The sequence below is a fragment of the Cupressus sempervirens genome, chromosome 8, assembly GCF_028749045.1.
Source record: "Cupressus sempervirens isolate cs-2001-9-10 chromosome 8, ASM2874904v1, whole genome shotgun sequence".
Lineage (NCBI taxonomy): Eukaryota > Viridiplantae > Streptophyta > Pinopsida > Cupressales > Cupressaceae > Cupressus > Cupressus sempervirens.
In genome coordinates, this window is record NC_143125.1 from 677,923,942 (window position 1) to 677,945,360 (window position 21,419).

Consider the following 21,419-nt stretch of genomic DNA (forward strand, 5'->3'; position numbering starts at 1 on the left):
TCTAATAATAAAATATCTCAAATTTTTTGAAGTTATTCTTCTTCTTTTTTCCTCCATTCTTCTCTTGTGACAAATTTCTTGTATGGAGGCATTCTTTTGGTTCTATGAATTCAGTTTTCACAACTTTTACATGGTACCAAAGCTTCAAAATTTCACTCAAGAATCTTTCTAGATCTTCATCATTTATATGAAGACATTCTCTAGGTATCCTAGGCTAGAAATTGCTCTTATACTTCTTTACTCTCTTAGGACACTTAGAAGAATAATGACCAAATTCATTATAATTCCAACATTTAAATATTTTCTTACCTTCGAGTTCTCTTTTTACAAGTATGCAAATTCCTTCGTCAATCTTTATATCTTCTTCAATTCTTCCTCTAGTGTTGCTAGGATAATCTCCAGTAGTAGTCATGCTCCTAGTCAATGTAAGGGTATGTGCAGGATCATGGTCAAACAAACTATTCCCTTAAGTGGAAATGAAAAATCAACAAATGAGGACTATGTCAACTTGACATGCAATTTTAAACTTGTTATGAACTTTCAATCAAAAAAATTTGAGAAAAGAATCTATACGAAATTTAATTTAGTTTCTAAACTAGGCCTTATTTAAAGAAATAAAAAAACTGATTGGTCAAAAATTTAAATTTTAATGCAATAATACAAAAATTTCAAATTACAAATAAGAAGTAGGTGTATGTTTTACCACCTTAATCAAAACCAAATGATAATATTTTAAAAAAATATTGTCACACATATTTTTTGGTATTTTTATTCCAAATAAATAATTAATTATGAATTCTCTACTATAGTATTTATTGAATGAAAAAAATCCTATGTCAGACAACCTTAATTAATTCAAAAATTTTAATAATTTGTTTTTTCTTTTATTTTCCTTATAGTAGAAGAGGTATATAATGTTCAACACATCTTTTGGATTTCAAAAATATTATACCGTTTGAAAGTTATATTTGTTTTCAATCAATGTGTCAATTAACACTTTATGTGTAACTCCATTAGAAAATTAATTAATAATTACTTACAAAACTTGTAATTTGATAGACATTACATTTATGGAAAGATAAGAAAATTCTTAAGAAACCCTTTTCATTTCATCAAATTTGGTGAAAAATTCATCAGAGACATGTTTGAAGTAAAAAAACACACAAGAATAGGCCAAAAACATGTTTTCAGGACATTTTTAAGTTGGCCATGTAGGGCTGGTATCCAAAGAAATACTAGGCCTTATAAATGTATTAGTATTTTGGTTTGGTATCAAGATGGATGGGGAAAAAGTTAGAATAGATTTTGAAATGCTTTGAGGCATTCCAAAACTCCATATTTTTTAGATTGCCACTTTTTGACACACCATGGTCCTACACATACCCATAATTCATACACTTAGGGCATTGAATATTGTCTCAATTATAGGAAATTATCCATTCTATCTTAAACTTATCTCCACTTCTTCCAATCTTCCAAGAAGAGTTTCTCTTGTAAACTTCTTTGTGCACTATAACCATTTCAATCATCTGTGCTATCTACTTATATGTAGGTGTCAAACTTTTCAATATTTTCCATACAACTTCATCTTCATCTTTCTTCTCGTCACAAGCTTTAATTCCTGTAACAATTCTTGATATTCTACCAAAATAACTTCTTGTAGATTCATCTTTCATCATTTTAGCTTCTTTAAACAAACATGTCCAATTCCTCAATCTAACCTTCTTAGCATGTTTATCCCCTTCATAGGTAGATTCAAATATTTTCCAAATTTCATATGCTAATCTTAAATATTTTACCTGACTATACTCATTTTTAGGAAGGGCTGTTAAAAGTGCTTCCCTAGAAAGTATGTTACACATGAATAATTATCTCTATCTTTCTGTATAATCTTTGATATTTTACTCTTCAGTCACTTCTTCCTAACTCTTAGTAATCATCCAATATCTTGGACCCATACATAGAAAATGTATCTCCATCTTCTCTTTCTGGTTGCCATAGTTGGTTCCATCAAACTTCAGACTATCCTTTCTCAAATGACTCAATATAGATATCCTTAAGTTGTTAAGATTTTCCTTCAAGGACCTAAGTCTCTGATACTGATTGTTAGAACCTTGCAAGAGGATGGACCCTATTAAGAGTCAATAAAATTCATTTAGTACATATTGTTGGAAATACAATAGGGAAGTAAACTCTGAGAGGCAGGTGGTGAATCAACACTTAAAACTTTCAACCTCTAAAACTATTCACCACACATCCATCTCACAATCTATGCATATAAGCTAAAATACCAAATTAAGCATATACATCCATAGCATGAAAGTAAAATATTCAACACATGTATGACACAAGATATTTGGTTACCTGGAAACCCTCTGAGGAGAAGGTAGAACAAGGATGGAGATGACACCCACAAATCTTCACTACTATAGTAATAAAGTATATCCAATGAAGGCTACAATGTTTCACCATAAAACATGATCTACCCTGTGAAAGGTTTTCCCTATTAAAGTCTTACAAGATTGTTAGATCTTACCTTGTTAAAGGATTTAAACACACTACTAAAAGTGTGCCTAGTAAAAGGACTTTAACTTACAATGAAGTAAGCAACCTGTTAAAGGATTTACAACAGCCTATTAAGACTACTATGTTAAGAGATTTAATTGATTCACTTGTTAGAATGTCTTAGCAATGATCCTTCAGTTAGCACTCTATTGCTCTATGTCAGACCACCTCTATACTGATGTGTACTTGATCCTCTCTGATCAAATGTATCTTTGTTATCCTCTAATTACTTTCTTTTGTTCTCCTTTAATAGATTTTGCATTGTAACTCAATTCATGACACCTCCCCATGAATACTTTGTTTGCACATGCCAACTCACTTCAATTCTCCTTGGAATTTCTTAGAAAGTTTAGGGTTTGTCTTCCTTAAGAAGACCTAGATGACTTAGGGTTAGGTATGAGTCAACAATAGTGATTCACCCATATTTCTACTTAAACCTTCTTTTTTCTGATTGGATGTATGTAATACTTAGGGATTCACAATTAAGATTCATTCTTATCAACAAATATCATAAATCAATCCTTAACTTAGCCCACAATGTTTTACATAAAAGTTTGTGCCATTACAAACAACTATGTCAAAATTGTGTAACTCGGTACTTGAAGTCCCTGTTGCTTAGCATCAACTACAACTTCAATGATGACACTCAGCATCTAAATGACTTGGCATGCATTGTCTTCTTGGCACTTGAATTACTTGGCACATACTATCTTCTCAGCATCTAAGTGACTTGACACTTGAGTGGCTCGGCAGTCACTATTTTCTTAGCATGCACTATCTTATATGTTATGCTTGACATATGTTACTTGTTTGGCATGAACTAAGTAAATGACTTAAAAGTGTAGGGGTAAAAGCATAGATCTATGTCACCATTTACGATACCAAAACCTATTTTGTTCAAATCTCATTTCTCTATCAAAACTCAATTTTTCTCAAAACCTAAATATATCCTTTTATAGATCTCTAATTCAATATCATCATTATATAAATTTTTGAGTGTTTTGATAAGTTACAATATGTTATAATATCAAAATATTATAAGTTGATATTTCAAAATTTTAGAAGATACTCCCTCAAATAAGAACAAAAATTACTAAATCATATCAAAAAAATTTTAAAATTATATTTATCTCTAGAGGAGAGAATCCTCTTCATGAATATGTAAATTTTTTTCAAGAAGGTATAGATTTGATAAGGAAGTTTTGATGGAAGGAAAAAATTGTTGGATTTTGATAAGGTCGAACTTGAGTACTTATAACAAAGAAAATATACATCAAAAATACTTATTTCCTTTTTTGTTCCCTAGCTATACATGTCATCTATAAGATATTTTCAAATCCAAACAAAAAAATATGATTTTCATATACTTGTTTGACGGGAACTACACCCTATATTTTTTATAGTTAAAAAAGGGACTTCAAATGAATAAATTCTTACTCAAAAAAATTATTATAATTATAGGCATAAAATACATCCAATTCTACACATTTCATTAGTTTACATCATCTTCATATTCTAAACACAAACACCATTTTTTTATCATTAATGTTGAACTATCGCATTCTGATATCTCATTTCTTTATAAAAGGTGACACAGGTTTGTGCTTTTACCCATAGACACTCATTTTTCAAAACCAAACTAAGATCAAAAAATCCCCCTTTGACATCAATGTCAAAAACACTTGCTCATACATTAATGATCTTATCCTTACAAGCATAACTAGAGTGATCATAACTTAGATATCTAGTATCTATTTGGCTTCTATACAAAAATTTCAAAAAGAAAAATTTTTGCAACACATGACTTATCATTCATACCTCAAAATTCAAAAACTCCCTCTAAGTTGAATTTTTTGTGCTATACTTTGTAACAGAACTCAAAATTATTTATCTTGTTGAGTAGATTTCTATGTACTCTATTTTTATCTCCCCCATACTTCTTTACTCTATTTCTAGCTCCCCCATACTACTCTCTCATTAATTTTTCTCTTACTTCCCCTTTGATCTTACTCTCCCTGTTGACACTTATGTCAATGGGTTATACACTAAGAGTGTGTTTTTCTAGAAATGATTTGTGGACCTCAAGCATGATTTTCAATGTTGCGTCCTAGTTATCACAAGCTACCTTCAATGATTTGATCTGGATGGTCATCTCTGTAGCAAGGTGAACTAAACCTTCATGAATAGAAATATGTGGATCTTTCTTCATGAGTATTTTAGAAAAGGCTAGTTCCTTGTGCAAAAACTCCATATGTGGGGTCAAAATTGACTGGATGCTTATTAGTTTAGCCTTGATGTTTTCTTCATCTATGTGTAACATTGTTAACTGACTTTGGGAGTTGAGGAGATTCTTAAAATGTTTCTCACTTTGAGCTAGAGATTTTGGCAGAGTTATACCAAAAGACTATATATGACTCTCCAAACTCAGAATATGACTCTTTATTTCTTGTATGAAGAGTATGGGATTACACAATTTAGTGTACAAAGAGAAGATGTTCTCCAATACCTTATTCACACTGTCAATTTTGGTTGCTAACTCAACCTATGATAGTGCAATAGCACTTGATATATTTTCATCAACCTTATGTTGGAACTTCCTCTCAGAGCATTCAAGTAATTTTACATTTGAATCTAAGTTCGTGTCATTTAGCTTCTCCACTAAGTTGGTTAATTGTTCAATTATTGGCTTGTTTTTCTTTGGAGCCAATAGATTGAATGCATCAATAAAAATGTCCTTGATATCCTTCAAGGCTTGCGTCTTCCTATGCTCCTATGTGAGCAATTCTTGATTCTTCTTCTTTGCTAGAGCATCTTGTAGTATGCCCATCTGCTTAATAGTGATAGTTGCAAAATCAAACTTGGGAACCTCAATCACCTCATCCAAGTTTACATTAACAAATGATGTGACTTCATCTACCCTAGATGGTCCTAGGCTCAGTTGTGATGATTGTAGGGGTATAGCTTCTATACTTGGCCTATGAAGAGCTTGACTAGGAGGAGGAGTAGTTTCTGGTAAAGTTACCAGTGTTTGTATTTCTAATTGCTCCTTAGGTTTAATAGTCATGCCTAGATCTTCAGTCTTATCCTTTTCCTTCACTACATTCATAGATGCACCTTGTTCTTGTGTTTTAGGTGCAGGAGTGTGTGCCTAACCTATTTGAACTTGTGTTCCTTCAGTCTTCTCGATTTTATCTTTCTACTCTCCAACTATCTCACCCTTATCATGTTCACTTTCCTTTATAGTGATTGAGACTTGAGGACTTTTTTCCAATGTACTCATGGTACAATTAGTTGACTCCTTCCTTTGATATACTACAAGGGGTAATGTAGGTGGTATCATAGAAAATTGAGGAGGGGTTGTAGGTGTAACTTATTTCTATACTTCCTCCCCTATAGATACCTTGTTTTCCTTCTCAATCTCATCAACACTCACCAGTATAGGATTCTCACAAAGTTTGGCCTGGGTAGTCGATTCCACTAGTATTCTCTTCAAGTCATCTACTATGAGGAGATTGATGTTTTGAGTGATAGTATCAAAAACATCCTTAATCAAGTTACATTATCACATTTTGTATTCACTTCATGTGGAGGACCAGCACTCATCACTAGTGTATCTAGTACACTCTATTTTGTTTTCTACTCATCCATAGTTGTTGCATGTGTATCTTCATTTATTTCAGTGTCTTCCTCTTGTGTAACTGGTTTAGTATCAACTATGATTACCTCAATTACATATTGTTATTCTTCTTTTTTCCCACCTACTTCAATAGATACCTACATTATTTCCTTGGGTATTGTCAAACCATATAGTGATTTCCAAATCAAATTGGTCTTTTGTATAGTATCCTCAATCTTGTTTTGTAATATGTTGAATGCTCTGTATTTTGGTGCAAATTTTCTAGCATGCTTCTTTAATGCCTTGGCCATTGATTCCTTATCCAATTCTAGCATCACTCTAGTAAGTATAGTCTCTCTGATTTGTCTTTCTAAGTTTAGACTATATTGCCACTTTTTCTCAACTCTATCAGATAATTCCTTTGGTAGAGAATTGGCAATCTCAATTGGAGTTTTTTTAAATGTTTCCATCATGGCATAAATCCACTCCTCTACTTGGTTCATCTCAACTTTTCCAAGTGTGTCAAATTTAATATGTGAGAGACCAAATAAATTAACATTGTTCTTTATATTCTCACATATATTGTCTATATTTGAAGAAGGATTGTGACTTACCACTTGAAAAAAAAAAATCATCATATTTTGTCTTCTCTTCATTAGATTCAACTAAAGCAACATATTTTCTCCTTGGTCTCTTTTCAGGCTCCTCTTTATTGCTAACTGGTCTAGCCCTCTTCTCTTTTTTCTTGACTACTTCTTAAGCCTTCTTTGTAGTATCCATTGTGCTTAATCTTGTAGAGGGAACCGTAGGCTTAGGTTTTGCAACCTTCCTAGATTTTCTAGTCGCAGGTGTCTTATCTTTCTTTTTTCTTTTGCTCAAGTGCTTCATTGGCTTCTTCTCCCTTGGCACCTTCTTCAATTTCCACTTCTTCTGCTTGGTCTTCTCTTTGACCTTGAGTTAAGGCCAATGGTGCTTGAGCTAGTATATCCTCTACTTCTTCATCTTCTTCCTCCTCTTCTTCTTCTTTATCTACTTCTTCACCAAATTCCTCTTTTAACTTCTTCACAATTTTTCTCTTCTTCCTAATGACTAAGATAGTCTTCAAATCCATTATTATCTTAGATTTGGCCACATCATATTTTCCAAATATAGTAGCCTTAGCATCTACATCTTTTGCAAGTAATGTTGTTATTGCTGCAAAGGCTTCATCAACATTGATTTCATAGCCTAATGGCCTTAGCCACCTAACCCTTGGAATAGTAGCTTGAACATAAGTATAATCAGTATCAACTAGAAAGCAAACATCATTAAAAAATTTCTCAACTAGTGAAACTGGTATCCTCAATCTGTTCTTCATTGATTGTTTTAAGTCCTCAAAATAGCTAGTCATAATTGACACAAAATTGTTCCCAAGTTGCTCAATAAACTCTTCTATCTACACTGCAATAGATCTTTATTTTTTTTCTAGGACACTTTACCAAATGTGGGGAATGTATTCTATACATGAAACAACATACATACAAGAATTGAGCTAAATTTATATTGTGTACTTTATGTCTTCCTTATAGCTCACAAATTTTGTGACAATTGATGCATCTACGACTTAGCAAGGTCATAGGTATGATCCTTCATGACTATCTTATAGCCCATGCCAATAGCAATACATGGCACACTATTGAGCCTACTTGATTCATAGAATTTATGTGTTATTGTCCTCACTACAAATGCAATTAGAGGATCTTAAATAGTATCAATTGTCATCCCTTGTTTGTTCCAAATTGCACCTGTATTCTTATCAATGAGCTCTTTAGATTCATTTCTCATTGTTTTAGGTTGATCAAGTGTTGGATACCGTATTACCCTATGTACAATTTTCTTGGTGATCTTCACCAGTATATTATCCAACTAAATAGAATTATCATGCATTCTACTCAAGGCAATCTTAATCCATTTAGTCTTAAAAACATTTAGAAAATCTAGGGCATGGGTCAACCCTTTCCTTTCTATGATATTGAATTCATCCTTCAATGATCTGTTTTCATATAATTTTTGATAGGTTTCCCTAATTTTCATGTCTCCTATACTACCAACCTTACATATATAGTGTAGCATCTTACATCTTGAATCATTGAAACCCTTGGTGGTATCATCAACAACACACCAGATGGATTTTGCTTGTAAGAAATATTAGGTATGGCTCTAAAGTTTGGTTGTCTAATCTCATTACTTATCAATTTCACATTGAAAACTTCTTTACACTCTTAACCTTAGCAACTAAAGAACTAGACACCATATTGTAAACTAGGGTTTATAAAAATTCAAACTATATAGCTCAATACACAATTAATACCTTTGTCAATCTATTGTGATGGTGTTGAGTGACTATTGAATTTGACCCGCAAACACTAGTATTGATAGAAATGCTTTAGAATAATTGATAAGTAGGGTGAATCAATTATTCAAGGTGCAACATGTCCTATTCAAACTTTTTTACCAAGTGTAGTGAGCCTATTCAACCATTCATTCATCCAAGCTTAAACATTCCTATTCAGCAAGTTACTGTAATCAACATGCAAGCATAACACATGAAAATATCAACACATAACACAGTGATTTACGTGGAAACTCAATTTGGGAAAAACCACTAGTAACATGCTACTCAATTCTCACTCTTTAGAAGTGATGCCCTATGAAAGGCTTGCCCTATTAAAGGCTTACAATACACTATTAAAAGTGACCTGGTTAAAGGATTTAACCACCCTATTAGAAGTGGGCTTGGTTAGAGGACTTTAGAACATTCACTTGGAATGCCACCCTATTAAAGGATTTACAAATGGCTATTAAACCAACCTAAGTCCATAGGATTTTCTTTCATATCCTAATTGATACAATTTCTAGAGAATAAAAATTAAGGGTTTTGACCTAATTACATAATAAAACCTAACCTACAAATTTTACATCACTTCTAAGCTCATATCTTTGCCTATCTTTCAGTCTCTGCAACTCTTGATAGCTTTCCCCCCTTTCAATCTTAGTCTCCTTGAGTCTCCATGCTCAATGTACCAGTGCAATCATCTCTCTCTAACCACTTATTGAAGTAGAGTCTCTGTACTCTATTCTTCCTTTGCCTAGATGTCTTCTCCTTCATACCCTTCTAACCACTTCGCAATTTGGGACTCTAGCAATTCTTGCTTCTTTTCCCATGAATCCTTAAATTGAAGTTTGTAATACCTTTTCTTGCTCAATTCTTCCCTCCTGTGATTTCAATTCATATGGATTAGGTAGGATTCATTGAATTTAACCCATAGTATGTTTCTTCTAGAAACATCTTGAAGAATCCTCTTGAATTCACTCAAAAATGGTTTACATAGAATTCTGCACCATTAGCTCATCATCCTTATCCTCCAACTAGTTCACAAAATTCAAGGTAACAACTTTGTTGACTCAAATTTGGTGAATCCTCGATTTTTAAAATAATGCAATAGCTCGGAACTATTGAAATCCTAATGCTTGACACATACTGTGTTGCTTAGCATTAACTACATTTTTATTGATGCTCGGCACCTAAAGTTCACTTGGCACATATTAAGATTTTCTGATGCTCGGCATATATTACTTTTCTCGGCACTTGAACTTCACTCAGCACCTGAAGTTCACTCGACACACACTAGATTTTCTATCTTCTCGGCTTCAACTGAGAATTTGCTCGGCTTCAACTAGCTTTCTCGACACCTACTAATGAACTTAGTTTAAGCATTACAATCAACCTTATTACAACTTATACTTCTAATGTTTCTAAGTGTGGCCAACCTCTATACCTTCAAGTGTGTTATCAATACATCATTGACCATTGTCTTAACTAATCCTTGCACCTTATTACAATATCATTACTCAACCTTTCCCTTAGGTGCTCTTGTTACATCTTATTGATCAAATCCTCTTCATTAATCATCTAAGTGATAGTGTTAGGATCTTATAAGAAATTGGCATTCCTACAGATAGCAAGTTTGACATCAATGACAAAAAAATGATTGAAAACATTCTCTATCAACTAATCTCCCTTTTTGATAGTAAACATTTTCAATTAGATTTCCAACAATCTCCCTCTTTAGCATTGATAGCAAACCAAACTAATCAAACATTAGACTAAACTATTCAACCAAATTATCAACATGCTAACTAGGTTAGAATAGTAAGTCAAATGCCAAAAAGTATTTGTGTTACCATTAGTTGTTACATCTCATTTACTTGATCTACTATCCTAATACAATCTCCCTCTTAGCTGTTGTATCCTCTTTCTTACATTTTCTCCCTCTATATGCATTGCTCATCTTCTACTATTCTCTATTTTGATTAGCTTCTTCATCTTTTCCTTCAACTATTGATCATTTCTGTCTACTTCTTCCTTAATCTTCATTTGATCAATTTCTATGTTTTCTCCCTCTTTCTTCATTCTTTATCTTCTCAACAGTTGTTGATCAATTTCTTGACATTTCTCCCTCTTTGACAACAATGCCAAAGACATATTATTTTAGCATCTTATCATGCAAGTGTAGCATTTGCAGGTTCCTTCAGTTTCTCCCTCTATCACCTTGCTTGTGACTGATTTGGAACTTTATTACTTTAATTACTTTAGGCATGAATCCTAAAGTAAATATCCTCTACATCAGTGTGTAATATTTTAACAATCAATTCTTCTAATGCAGGGCAGTCTTGTTTTTTCTTAAGTAGCCTTGGCTAGGGGTATCACCCCTAACTTACCTCAAAGATACTCAAAAGCATCTTTAGGTAGTGCTTTTGTGAATATTTTAGAAATCTATTCCATTGAGCTAGCATATTCCATCTTCACTTGTTTGTCTTCCACCAATTCTCTTACATAATGATACTTGATTACAATATGCTTGGTTTTTGCATGCATTACAAGGTTCTTTGATATGTTGGTAGCACTTGTATTATCAAAATAGAGTATCACAGACTCATTTACCTCTTCCTTCATACCTTGCAACAAATGTTTTATCCCTACAATATTGGTGCAATTTATAGCAATAGCAACATATTCAACTTCTACATTGGACTGTGAGGTACAACTTTGCTTTTTGTTGGTCCATGTAATCAATCTTTTTCCCAAGAAAAGTGCTCCTCCATTGGTGTTTTTTCTATCATCAATATTACCTCCCTAATCTACATAATTGTAGGCTTTTAGCTCAAACTTTTCACTCCTCTTGTAGTACAAACCAAAGTCATCAGTACCTTTTAGATACCTTGGTATTCTCTTCACTACCATCAGATGATTTTCTATTAGATTTATAGAAATTATTGCCACTATTCCAATAGCTAATGCAATGTCTATCCTACTATGTACAACATATTGTAGCTTTTCAATCATTGATCTATACTCACTTAAGTTGAATCATCATTCTTTGATAACTTATGTCTTGTTGTCATTAGTGTGCTAACTAGTTTTCAAACCTCCAATCCAAATGTCTTGAGTATTTCCTTGATGTATTTTGATTGGGTCAAAAATATGTCATGCTTCAATTGTTTTACTTGCAATTCAACAAAGAATTTGATTTCTCCAAACATTGACATCTCAAACTCATGCTTCATTTGACCAACAAAATCTTTGCATAGAGCATCTTTTCCTCCAAATATTATATCATCAACAAAGATTTCAGATATCAAAATATCTTTACCTTTTTTAGCCTTGATGTACAAGGTTCTATTGTCATATATTCACTCAAATCCTATCTTCACAAGATATTTGTGCAGTCTCTCATACCATGCTATAGGTGCTTGATTCAAACAATAAAGTGCTTTATGCAGTTTGCAAACCATATCCTTGTTGTTGTCATCAATAAATCCCTCTGGTTGTTCTATGTAGACTTCCTCTTCTAGTATACCATTCAGAAAATCAAACTTCATATCCATTTGGTAGACTTTGAAACCTTTGGAAGCAGCATATGCAAGTAATGTTCTTACTCCTTCCATTCTTACAATAGGAGCAAATATTTCCCCATAATCCAATGCTTCTTCTTGTGCATAGCCTTTGCAAACTAATCTAGCTTTGTTTCTTGTTGTCTCACCATTCTCATCAACTTTGTTCCTAAACACCCATTTGTTACCAATTACATTCTTATCATTTGGTCTAGGAACTAGGGTCCAGGTTTTGTTCTTCTCAATCTAATCTATCTCTTCTTCCATAGCTTTATACCAATCATCATCTTGTAGTGCATCTTTCACTATTTTGGGTTCAACCTTGCTCAGCAAACATGATTCATTCCTTAGTCTATTTCTTTTCATTGGTCTTGCATCCTTTTCACTACTGATTTGATATGCAAGGTGATGTCTTCTTACATATTTGGCTAACCTTGGTTCTATTCTTGTTTGCATGTTTGATCCTTTAGCTTCATATTCAATTTGTTCTTCATCTAGCACTTCATCATTTCTTTCATGTGCACTGATTTCAGAGTTAGACTGTGCATTTTCTATATTCTACAACTTAGCTTCTAAATGTAGCTTGGCATTCACTAGCTGTGACTTGGTTGATACTAAGATTTTTTGTTGATTTTCAATTTGATTGGCAGCATTGTCTTCAATAGTCATTCCTTCATAGAAGTATACAAAAGATCTATAATCCTTTGATTTCTTGGACTCATCAACTTGGACTTCTGCATGCTCATCAAAATTTACATTTGCGCTCTCCACAATCTTGTTAGTGTTAGTGTTCAAACATTTATATGATTTGCTTCTAGTGGAGTATCCAAGGAATATGCCTTCATCACTCTTTGCATCAAAATTTCTATTTCTAGTATCTTTAAGAATGTAGCATCTACAACCAAAGACTTTGAAATGTTTTACATTAGGTGAGTGACCATACCATAGTTCAAAAAGTGGTGCATTTGTGCCTTTCTTGACTTGGACTCTATTCAAGGTGTAAATAGCAGTACTTACAACCTCTCTCTAGTACTTTAGAGCAACATTTTTCTCCATCATCAAGGTTCTAGCATAGTGTATTACCGATCTATTCCTTCTTTTAGCAATACCATTCTGAGGTGGAGTTCTTGGTGCTGATGTTTGTCTTTTGATACCTTTTTCATTGCAAAATATCTCAAATTTTGTTGATGTAAACTCACCTCCTCTATCTAATCTTAGACATTTCAGACTCTTACCTATTTCCTTCTCAACTCTAGCCAAATACCACTTGACCATTTGAAATGCATCAATTTTTTTCTTCAAGAACATAGGAGTCATCATCCTGGAATAGTCATCTACAAATAGCATTATGTATTTGTCTCCTAGATAGCTTTGCACTTCTATTGGACCACATAATTCTATATGGACTAACTCTAGTACTTCTTTGGAAGTGTATGTTTTACTTTTGAAACTAGACTTAGTCATCTTCCCTAGTTGACATTGTTTACACATTGTATTTTCAGGCTTCTTTAGTTTAGGTAAACCTCTAACTTTCTTCTTTTTTCTGATGCTAATCGGATTTTCAAAGTTAACATGACACAACCTTTTATGCCACAACCATACATCATCAAGTTTAATAACAAGACTAGTTGCATCTTCCATATCTAGGTAAAACAAGTTACTTCTAGTTTGTTCACCTTTTCCTATTAGAATCCCATCAGTGTCATAGATCTTAGCAGATTTATTTCCAAATTCTACTTTACAACCTAAATTTCCTAGCTATGATACACTCAACAAGTTGTAGTTCAATCCTTCAACATAGTATGCATTATCACATGAGATTTTCTTTGTAAGTTTGATTGAGCCTTTTCCTTTGATTTGACATGGATCATCATTACCAAATCTAACACTTTCCATCATATTGAGCAAAGGTAATGAACTTACTTTTATCTCATGTCATGTGATGTAAGCAGCCACTATCTATGATCCACTTGTCATTCTTGTTCACACAGGTTACCAATTTTGTTGCTTCATCCTCATCTGATTCATCCTTCATGGCCACATACACTACTTCATCATCATTCTCATCAGAATCTTCTTCAACAATGTAGCATCTTTCTCCTTTGACCTTGTCATCTCTTCTATCATCTTCTCTTTTGTTCTTGTACTTGTTTCCTTCTTATAGGGAGCATACCTTTGAATTTACATTTGCCTCTATGGAATCTTCTAGCAAGTAGTGCTTCCAACTATTCAACATCTTCTTCATATGTGTTCCTATCACTGGATGCATGTTTTCATTTTCTTCTCTTCTTGTTTGATGTTGCCTCCTTAGTATCCTTCAATTTCAGCTTGGCCTTGAAAGCAGATTCAAGGTTCTTAGGTCTCTAGTTGTCAAAATTGGACAATTCAAATGCAGTGAATCTTCCCACTATTCCTTCAAAGGTTAGTGTGTTTCCTTGTACACAGCTTAGCTCTTTGATGGCTGAAACTCTAATGGCATAGATAGGAAGTAGGGTTCTCAATTATTTTTTGTTGAAAGTCTCTTCTTCTAATTGACCACCCAGACTTCTTATTGTACTTACCAATTCTTTCATTCTAGTATCATATTGAGAAACATTCTCTCCTTCCTCCATTTTCATGTCATCAAACTTTCCTCTGAGGCTTTCTCTCTTTTCTCTTTGAACATTCTGATCTCCTCCATCGATATCTATTAGGGCTCTCCACATTTTTAATGTAGTGTCACATTCCTTGATGTCATCAAATTCAGCATAGCTAAGTGTAGAGGCAATTTCCAGCATTGGCTGATTGTGCTCCTTCCTTTTGTTCAAATCATCTGTAGTAAGAGTTCCAGCTAGGTCTACATGCTTTGTTCCAATTGAGATTTTTTCATAATCACCTATTGATCCAAGGTGTAATTTCATCAGACTTTTCCATGCAACAAAGTTGTCTTTGTTAAGCTTGGGAACTTCTCTCTTGGACATCTTGATCTTCCTGCTTCTAGTACCTTGAAACTAAATCAGCAGATGGCTCTGATACCAATTGTTAGAAATTTTTTAAAATAACTGAGAGTGGGGGTGAATGAATTATTCAAAGTCCAAAATGTCCTATTCAAACTTTGTTACCAATTGTAGTGAGCCCATTCAACCATTCTTTCATCCAAGCTTAAACATTCCTATTCAGCAAGTTACTGTAAACCAACATGCAAGCATAACACATGAAAAGATCAACACATAACGGAGTGATTTACATGGAAACCCAATTTGAGAAAAACCACTAGTAATATGCTACTCAATTCTCACTCTTCAAAAATGATGCCCTATGAAGGCATGCCCTGTTAAAGGCTTACAATACACTATTAAATGTGACCTGGTTAAAGGATTTAACCACCCTATTAGAAGTGGGCCTAGTTATAGGACTTTAGAGCATTCACTTGGAATGCCACCCTGTTAAAGGATTTACAAATGGTAATTAAACCAACCTAAGTCCATAGGATTATCTTTCATCTCCAAACTGATACAATTGCTAGAGAGTAACAATTAGGGGTTTTGACCTGATTACATAGTACAACTTAACTTGCAAATTTTAGATCACTTCTCAATTCATATCTTTGCCTGGCTTTTAGTCTTTGCAACTCTTGATAGCTTGCCTTCCTTTCAAGCTTAGTCTCCTTGAGTCTCCATGCTCAATGTACCAGTGCAGTCATCCCTTTTTGACCACATGTCAAAGTAAAGTCTCTATACTCTATTCTTCCTTCACCTAGATGTCTTCTCCTTGACATCCTTCTAACCACTTCACAGTTTGGCACTCCAATAGCTCTTGCTTCTTGGCCTATGACTCCTTAAATAGAAGTCTGGAACCCCTTTTCCTACTTGATTCTTCCCTCTTTTAATTTCAATTCATATGGATTAGGTAAGATTCATTGAATTTAACCCATATTATGTTTCATCTAGAAACATCATGAAGAATCCTCTTGAATTCACTCAAAAATGGTTTACATAGAATTCTGTGCCACTAGCTCATCATCCTTATCCTCCAACTGGTTCACAAAGTTCAAGGTAACAATTTTTTCGGCTTAGATTTGGTGAATCTTCAATTTTTAAAATAATGTTGCAACTCGACACTATTGAAATCTTGATGCTCCACACATACTATGTTACTCGGTATCAACTACATTTTTACTGATGCTCAGCACATAAAGTTCACTTGGCACCTACTAAGATTTTTTGATGCTCGGCACCTGTTACTTTTCTTGGCACTTAAACTTCACTCGGCACTTGAATTTCACTCGGCATACACGAGATTTTCTATCTTCTTGTCTTCAACTGAGAATTTGCTCGGCTTTAGCTAGCTTGCTCGGCACCCATTGATGAACTTAGTTTAAGCTTTGAAATCAACCTTATTACAACTTATATTTCTAATGTTTCTAAGTATGGCCAACCTCTATACCTTCAAGAATGTTATCAATACATCAGTGACCATTGTCTTAACTAATCCTTGCACTTCATTACAATAGCATAATTCAACCTTTCCCTTAGGTGCTCTTGTTACATCTTTTTGATCAAATCATCTTCATCAATCAACTAAGTGCTAGTACTAGGATCCTATAAGAAATTGGCATTCCTATAGATAGCAAGTTTGACATCAATGACAAAACAATGATTGAAAACATTCTTTATCAACCAATATTCCTCTTTAATAATAAACCTTTTCAATTAGATTTCCAATAGGTATGATCTCTTCCAATTTCACCTTTTTCTCTTTGTTCTCTTCTTCAAATTCAAATGATGTCAAATGAGTAGAAATCAATCATATAGACCTCAAAACCTTGCATTTAATGCTTAGTGCTTACACAGTTGTAAGCTCGACTTCTAGGAAGTTCTCATTCCACTTGGAAACCACTATGAGTTTAGACAACACTAACAACTTTAAGAGCTTGGCATCAACTAAAATTTCACTCAACAATCATAGTGAAACTTTTCATGCTCGGCAATAACATGAAAACTAGCAAAAATTAAAGATTTCTTCTAGACTTTTGACAACACCTTGCATCTTTATTCATGCATATTTAATCTTTTCATAACTAAATCCTTGGAACTAATGTATAGTATATCTTTTAGATATTAGTCCCACATACCTCTTGATTGCTTAATTGGAGGAGGTGTGATCACCTGACCAATTGGCTGAAGCGATCCCTTATGAACTTGATGTGTTGTAATCTTCCTTTCTTTTCCATGTCTTGTTCATCTCATCGCTAGCATTTTTAACATCTGCCTTTCCTTTTCCTTTGTTGAACTCATTGCTTATTTCCTTCGACCTTGTTGGACAATTTATGCTTATGTGACTAGTTTTCAAACAGCTAAAACATGTGGTTTGACTCAACCATCTACTATAGTCACTTCTTAAATGTGTTCTTATGAAATTTTCAGCAACATGTCCATACTCTTGGTAATACTGACTACTATGCCTTGTATTATAATGCCAACTATAAGAGTTTCCATTGTGCTTTACCTTTGTCTATTTTTTTATTACCATTTATCTTGGATTTGCACTCATATGCTCTATATCCATACTTTTGATAGTTATAACAATATCCTTCAAATATTTATGTGCTTGTGGCCTTGGTTCTACATTCATGTGCCCAATGTCCTTGCTTTCTACATTTATGGTAATGGTCCATGAACTTCTGCTTAGGATTCTGATTAGTGGTCTTACTCCTACAAATATTAGTAGTATTTCCTATCTTACCACAATTATGACAAGTAGGTTTGGAGTTCTTACCTTTGTTACTTCTTTCTTCACCACTTTTGGATGATTCTCCTTCTCCAGTACTAGTGTATCCCAATCCAAAAGTATCATTGTTGAATCTAGGGGATTTTGTCAATTGTTCAAAGTACTTGATGGCTTCACTAGATTTGTTGAAACTATTAACAAACTTCTTTTCTCTTTTTAGATCATTTCTCAATTGTTTCATTCTGCAACTTCAGTGTTGTGATCTCAATATCCTTTACATTTAGTTCATGAATTGCAATCATCATTTGACCCAAAGTTTCCAATTACATGTTAGCAATCCTAGTTACCTCTGATGTTTTCTCTTCTAGTCTATTGGACAAAATGCTTTTGTCATCTTCAATCATGACTTTTTCCTCTTTAGCTTTCTTTTTCTACTCGGTCACCTCATATAGCAATACTGATTGGACTTCTTATTTTCTCTTTAGATTTCTCGCTTCTTCAATTATGATTCCATTCTTTTTCATCAAATTTTTAGTTGTTGCATTAAATTTATTTGTGTTTCCATCAACAAACAATTCGATAGTGTCAATTTTTGGTATTGTGTGTCATTCTCTTCAATAAAAATTTCCTTCCTTCTCTTTAGTGATATCTTCAAATCATTTCTTACTTCATTCAATTGATGTAAGGAAAGTCGTATTTCAATTGTCTGGTTCTTAATAGTCTTTCTCAATATGTAGACTTCCATCTCCAAGATCTTTTCTCAAAGTTACAAAGCTTTACTTTCAAAGAACTCAACTCTGATACCAATTGTTGGAAATACAATAGCGAAGTAAACTCTAAGAGGGGGTTGAATCAGCACTTAAAACTTTCAACCTTTAAAACTATTCTCCACACATCCATCTAATAATCTATGCATATAAACTGAAATATCAAATTTAGCATATACATCCATAGTGTAAAAGTAAAATATTCAACACATGTATGACACAAGATATTTAGTTACTCAGAAACCCTCCAAGGAGAAGGTAAAATTGGGGTTGGGTTGACACCCACAAATCTTCACTACTGTAGTAATAAAGTATATCTAGTGAAGGTTACAATGTTTGACCATGAAACATGATCTACACTATGAAAGTTCTACCATGTTGAAGGCTTACAAGATTGTTAGATCTTACCCTATTGAAGGATTTAAACACCTTGCTAAAAGTGTGTCTGGTAAAAGGACTTTAAATTACAATGAAATAAGAACCCTTTTAAAGGATTTACAATAGCTTGTTAAGACTACTTTGTTAAAAAATTTAACTGATTTACCTATTATAATGTCTTCGCAATGATCATTTGGTTAGCACTCTATTACTTGATGTCAAATCACCTCCATACTGATGTGTACTTGATCCTATATGATCAAATGTATCTCTAATGTCCTTTGATTCCTTTCCTTTGTTCTCCTTTAACTAATTTTTCAATGTAACTCAATTCATAACACCTTAATCACCATGAATGCTTTGTTTGTGCATGCAAAATCACTTCAATTCTACTTGGCATTGCTTAGAAATTTCAAGGTTTTTCTTCCTTAAGAAGACTTGGGTGACATAGGATTAGGTATGAATCAATAGTAGTGATTCACCCACATTGCCTCTTAAACCTTCCATTTTTATTATTGGATGCATGTGATGCATAGGGATTCACAATTAAGACTTTTCCTTCTCAACAAAGATCATAAATCAATCCTTATGTCAGCCCAAAAATAGTTTACATAAAAATTTGTGTCATTACAAAGAACTATGTCAAAACTGTGTAACTTAGCACTTTAAGTCCCTGATGCTTGGCATCAACTACAAATTCAATGATGACACTCATCATCTGAATGAATTGACATCCATTGTCTATTTGGTGCTTGAATCACTCAGCACATACTATCTGCTTGGCATCTGAGTGACTCGTCACTTGAGTGGCTCGGCACTCACTGTTTACTAGGCATGCACTATCTTATATGTTATGCTTAGTATATGTTACTTGTTTGGCATAAACTAAGTAAATGACTTAAGTGTATAGACACTCATTTGTCAAAACCAATCTGAGATCAACACATATCAGTATGTGTTAGGAGACTTTGAATCCTAGGGAGGAGATTCCAATCCTATTAAGAGTTGAGACAACCCTATTAGGAGTTGTGTCAACCCTATTAGGAGTTGCGTCAATCCTTTTAAGAGTTGTGTCAACCTTGTTAGGAGTTGTGGAAGGTAGAAGGAACCATTGTCCAAAAAGCTTTAGGGGCAAGACCACCTAACTCACTATCCAACTAGCCTTAGTATTATTCCTACTAGAACAATACCAAATGATCAACTATCCACTAGCACTCTTTACCTGATATAATCACTTCATTCATTCACTATGCCTTTGTTGCACCAAACACTTCTCATATATCTATACTAGATTTGCAAACTTGCATCACTCAAATCACTTAGATTGCTTACTCACATGTAATTCAAACTTTCAATTCACTTACATTCACTTACTTCACTATCATGCCACACTTAAAGAAAACAACTTTCATCTATATCAAGTCCTCAAAGTAATTTATTGAGTCAACCTTGAGGTTTTCTTATTTTACAATTACAATAGGAAGTTATGGAGATAAATAAATACATGTTAAATTGTATCTTTTCATGATTACATAATACTATAAACTTATAGTCTTCATAAATCTTCACTCATGCAACCTCAGATTTCATGCCCTTAATCACATCATCATCATAATGTCTTCCACCTCTCTCTAACTACACTCAACCAAATTCTATTCCGATTAGGAGAAATAATACAATTACTAGAAATTGTTTCTCAAGAACTGTATCTATATAATATCTTTCATAAATCTCAAATAACTATCACCAGTCTTCAACTTTTTGCATGTTCTTATAGCCATGTCATGAAGAATATTTTCAAAATATGTCCTCAATAGCACTTGATCTTATCTTCAATCCTCAAACCTCATAATCTCAAACTTTTTATGGTGTTTTGTTAGTCTTCACAAATAACTAGTATGTTGACATCAATAACAAATACTTCCATGAGTGCAACATATAGTCATACCAAAAATCTCTCAAATGATTTAGAAATTCTAGGATACTACCCCATAGGAATATCATTAGCATTCATGCTAACACTAACAAGGTCAATACCTTTCACATGATACTTTTAGTTAGTGAATCATTTTTTTTGTACCATCACCACCTAGGTTTTCCCTTGGCCAAGGTTTCCCTAGTTAACAAAATATGGTGTTATGTGTTGCATTACTTTATGGTTGTATTTATTGTTCATCATAATCAGTTCATTCATTGATGAAAGTTATAAGATTGATAATGATATCCATAATTGGACAAAATTTTGTGAAATACTTCCACCACCCCACCCCCTCAAAATTTCCTATTTCTAACAACTTGTTGATCTCTATACTTTAAAAAAATACACTAATTAGTATCTATATCTATTTAGTGTCTATCATTTTTGGGTAAGTGTATTCTATTCAATGTAAGGTTCACTAACATGTCTTCCTTCTATACGCCTACCTTACTCTTCAACATAATTTTGTACT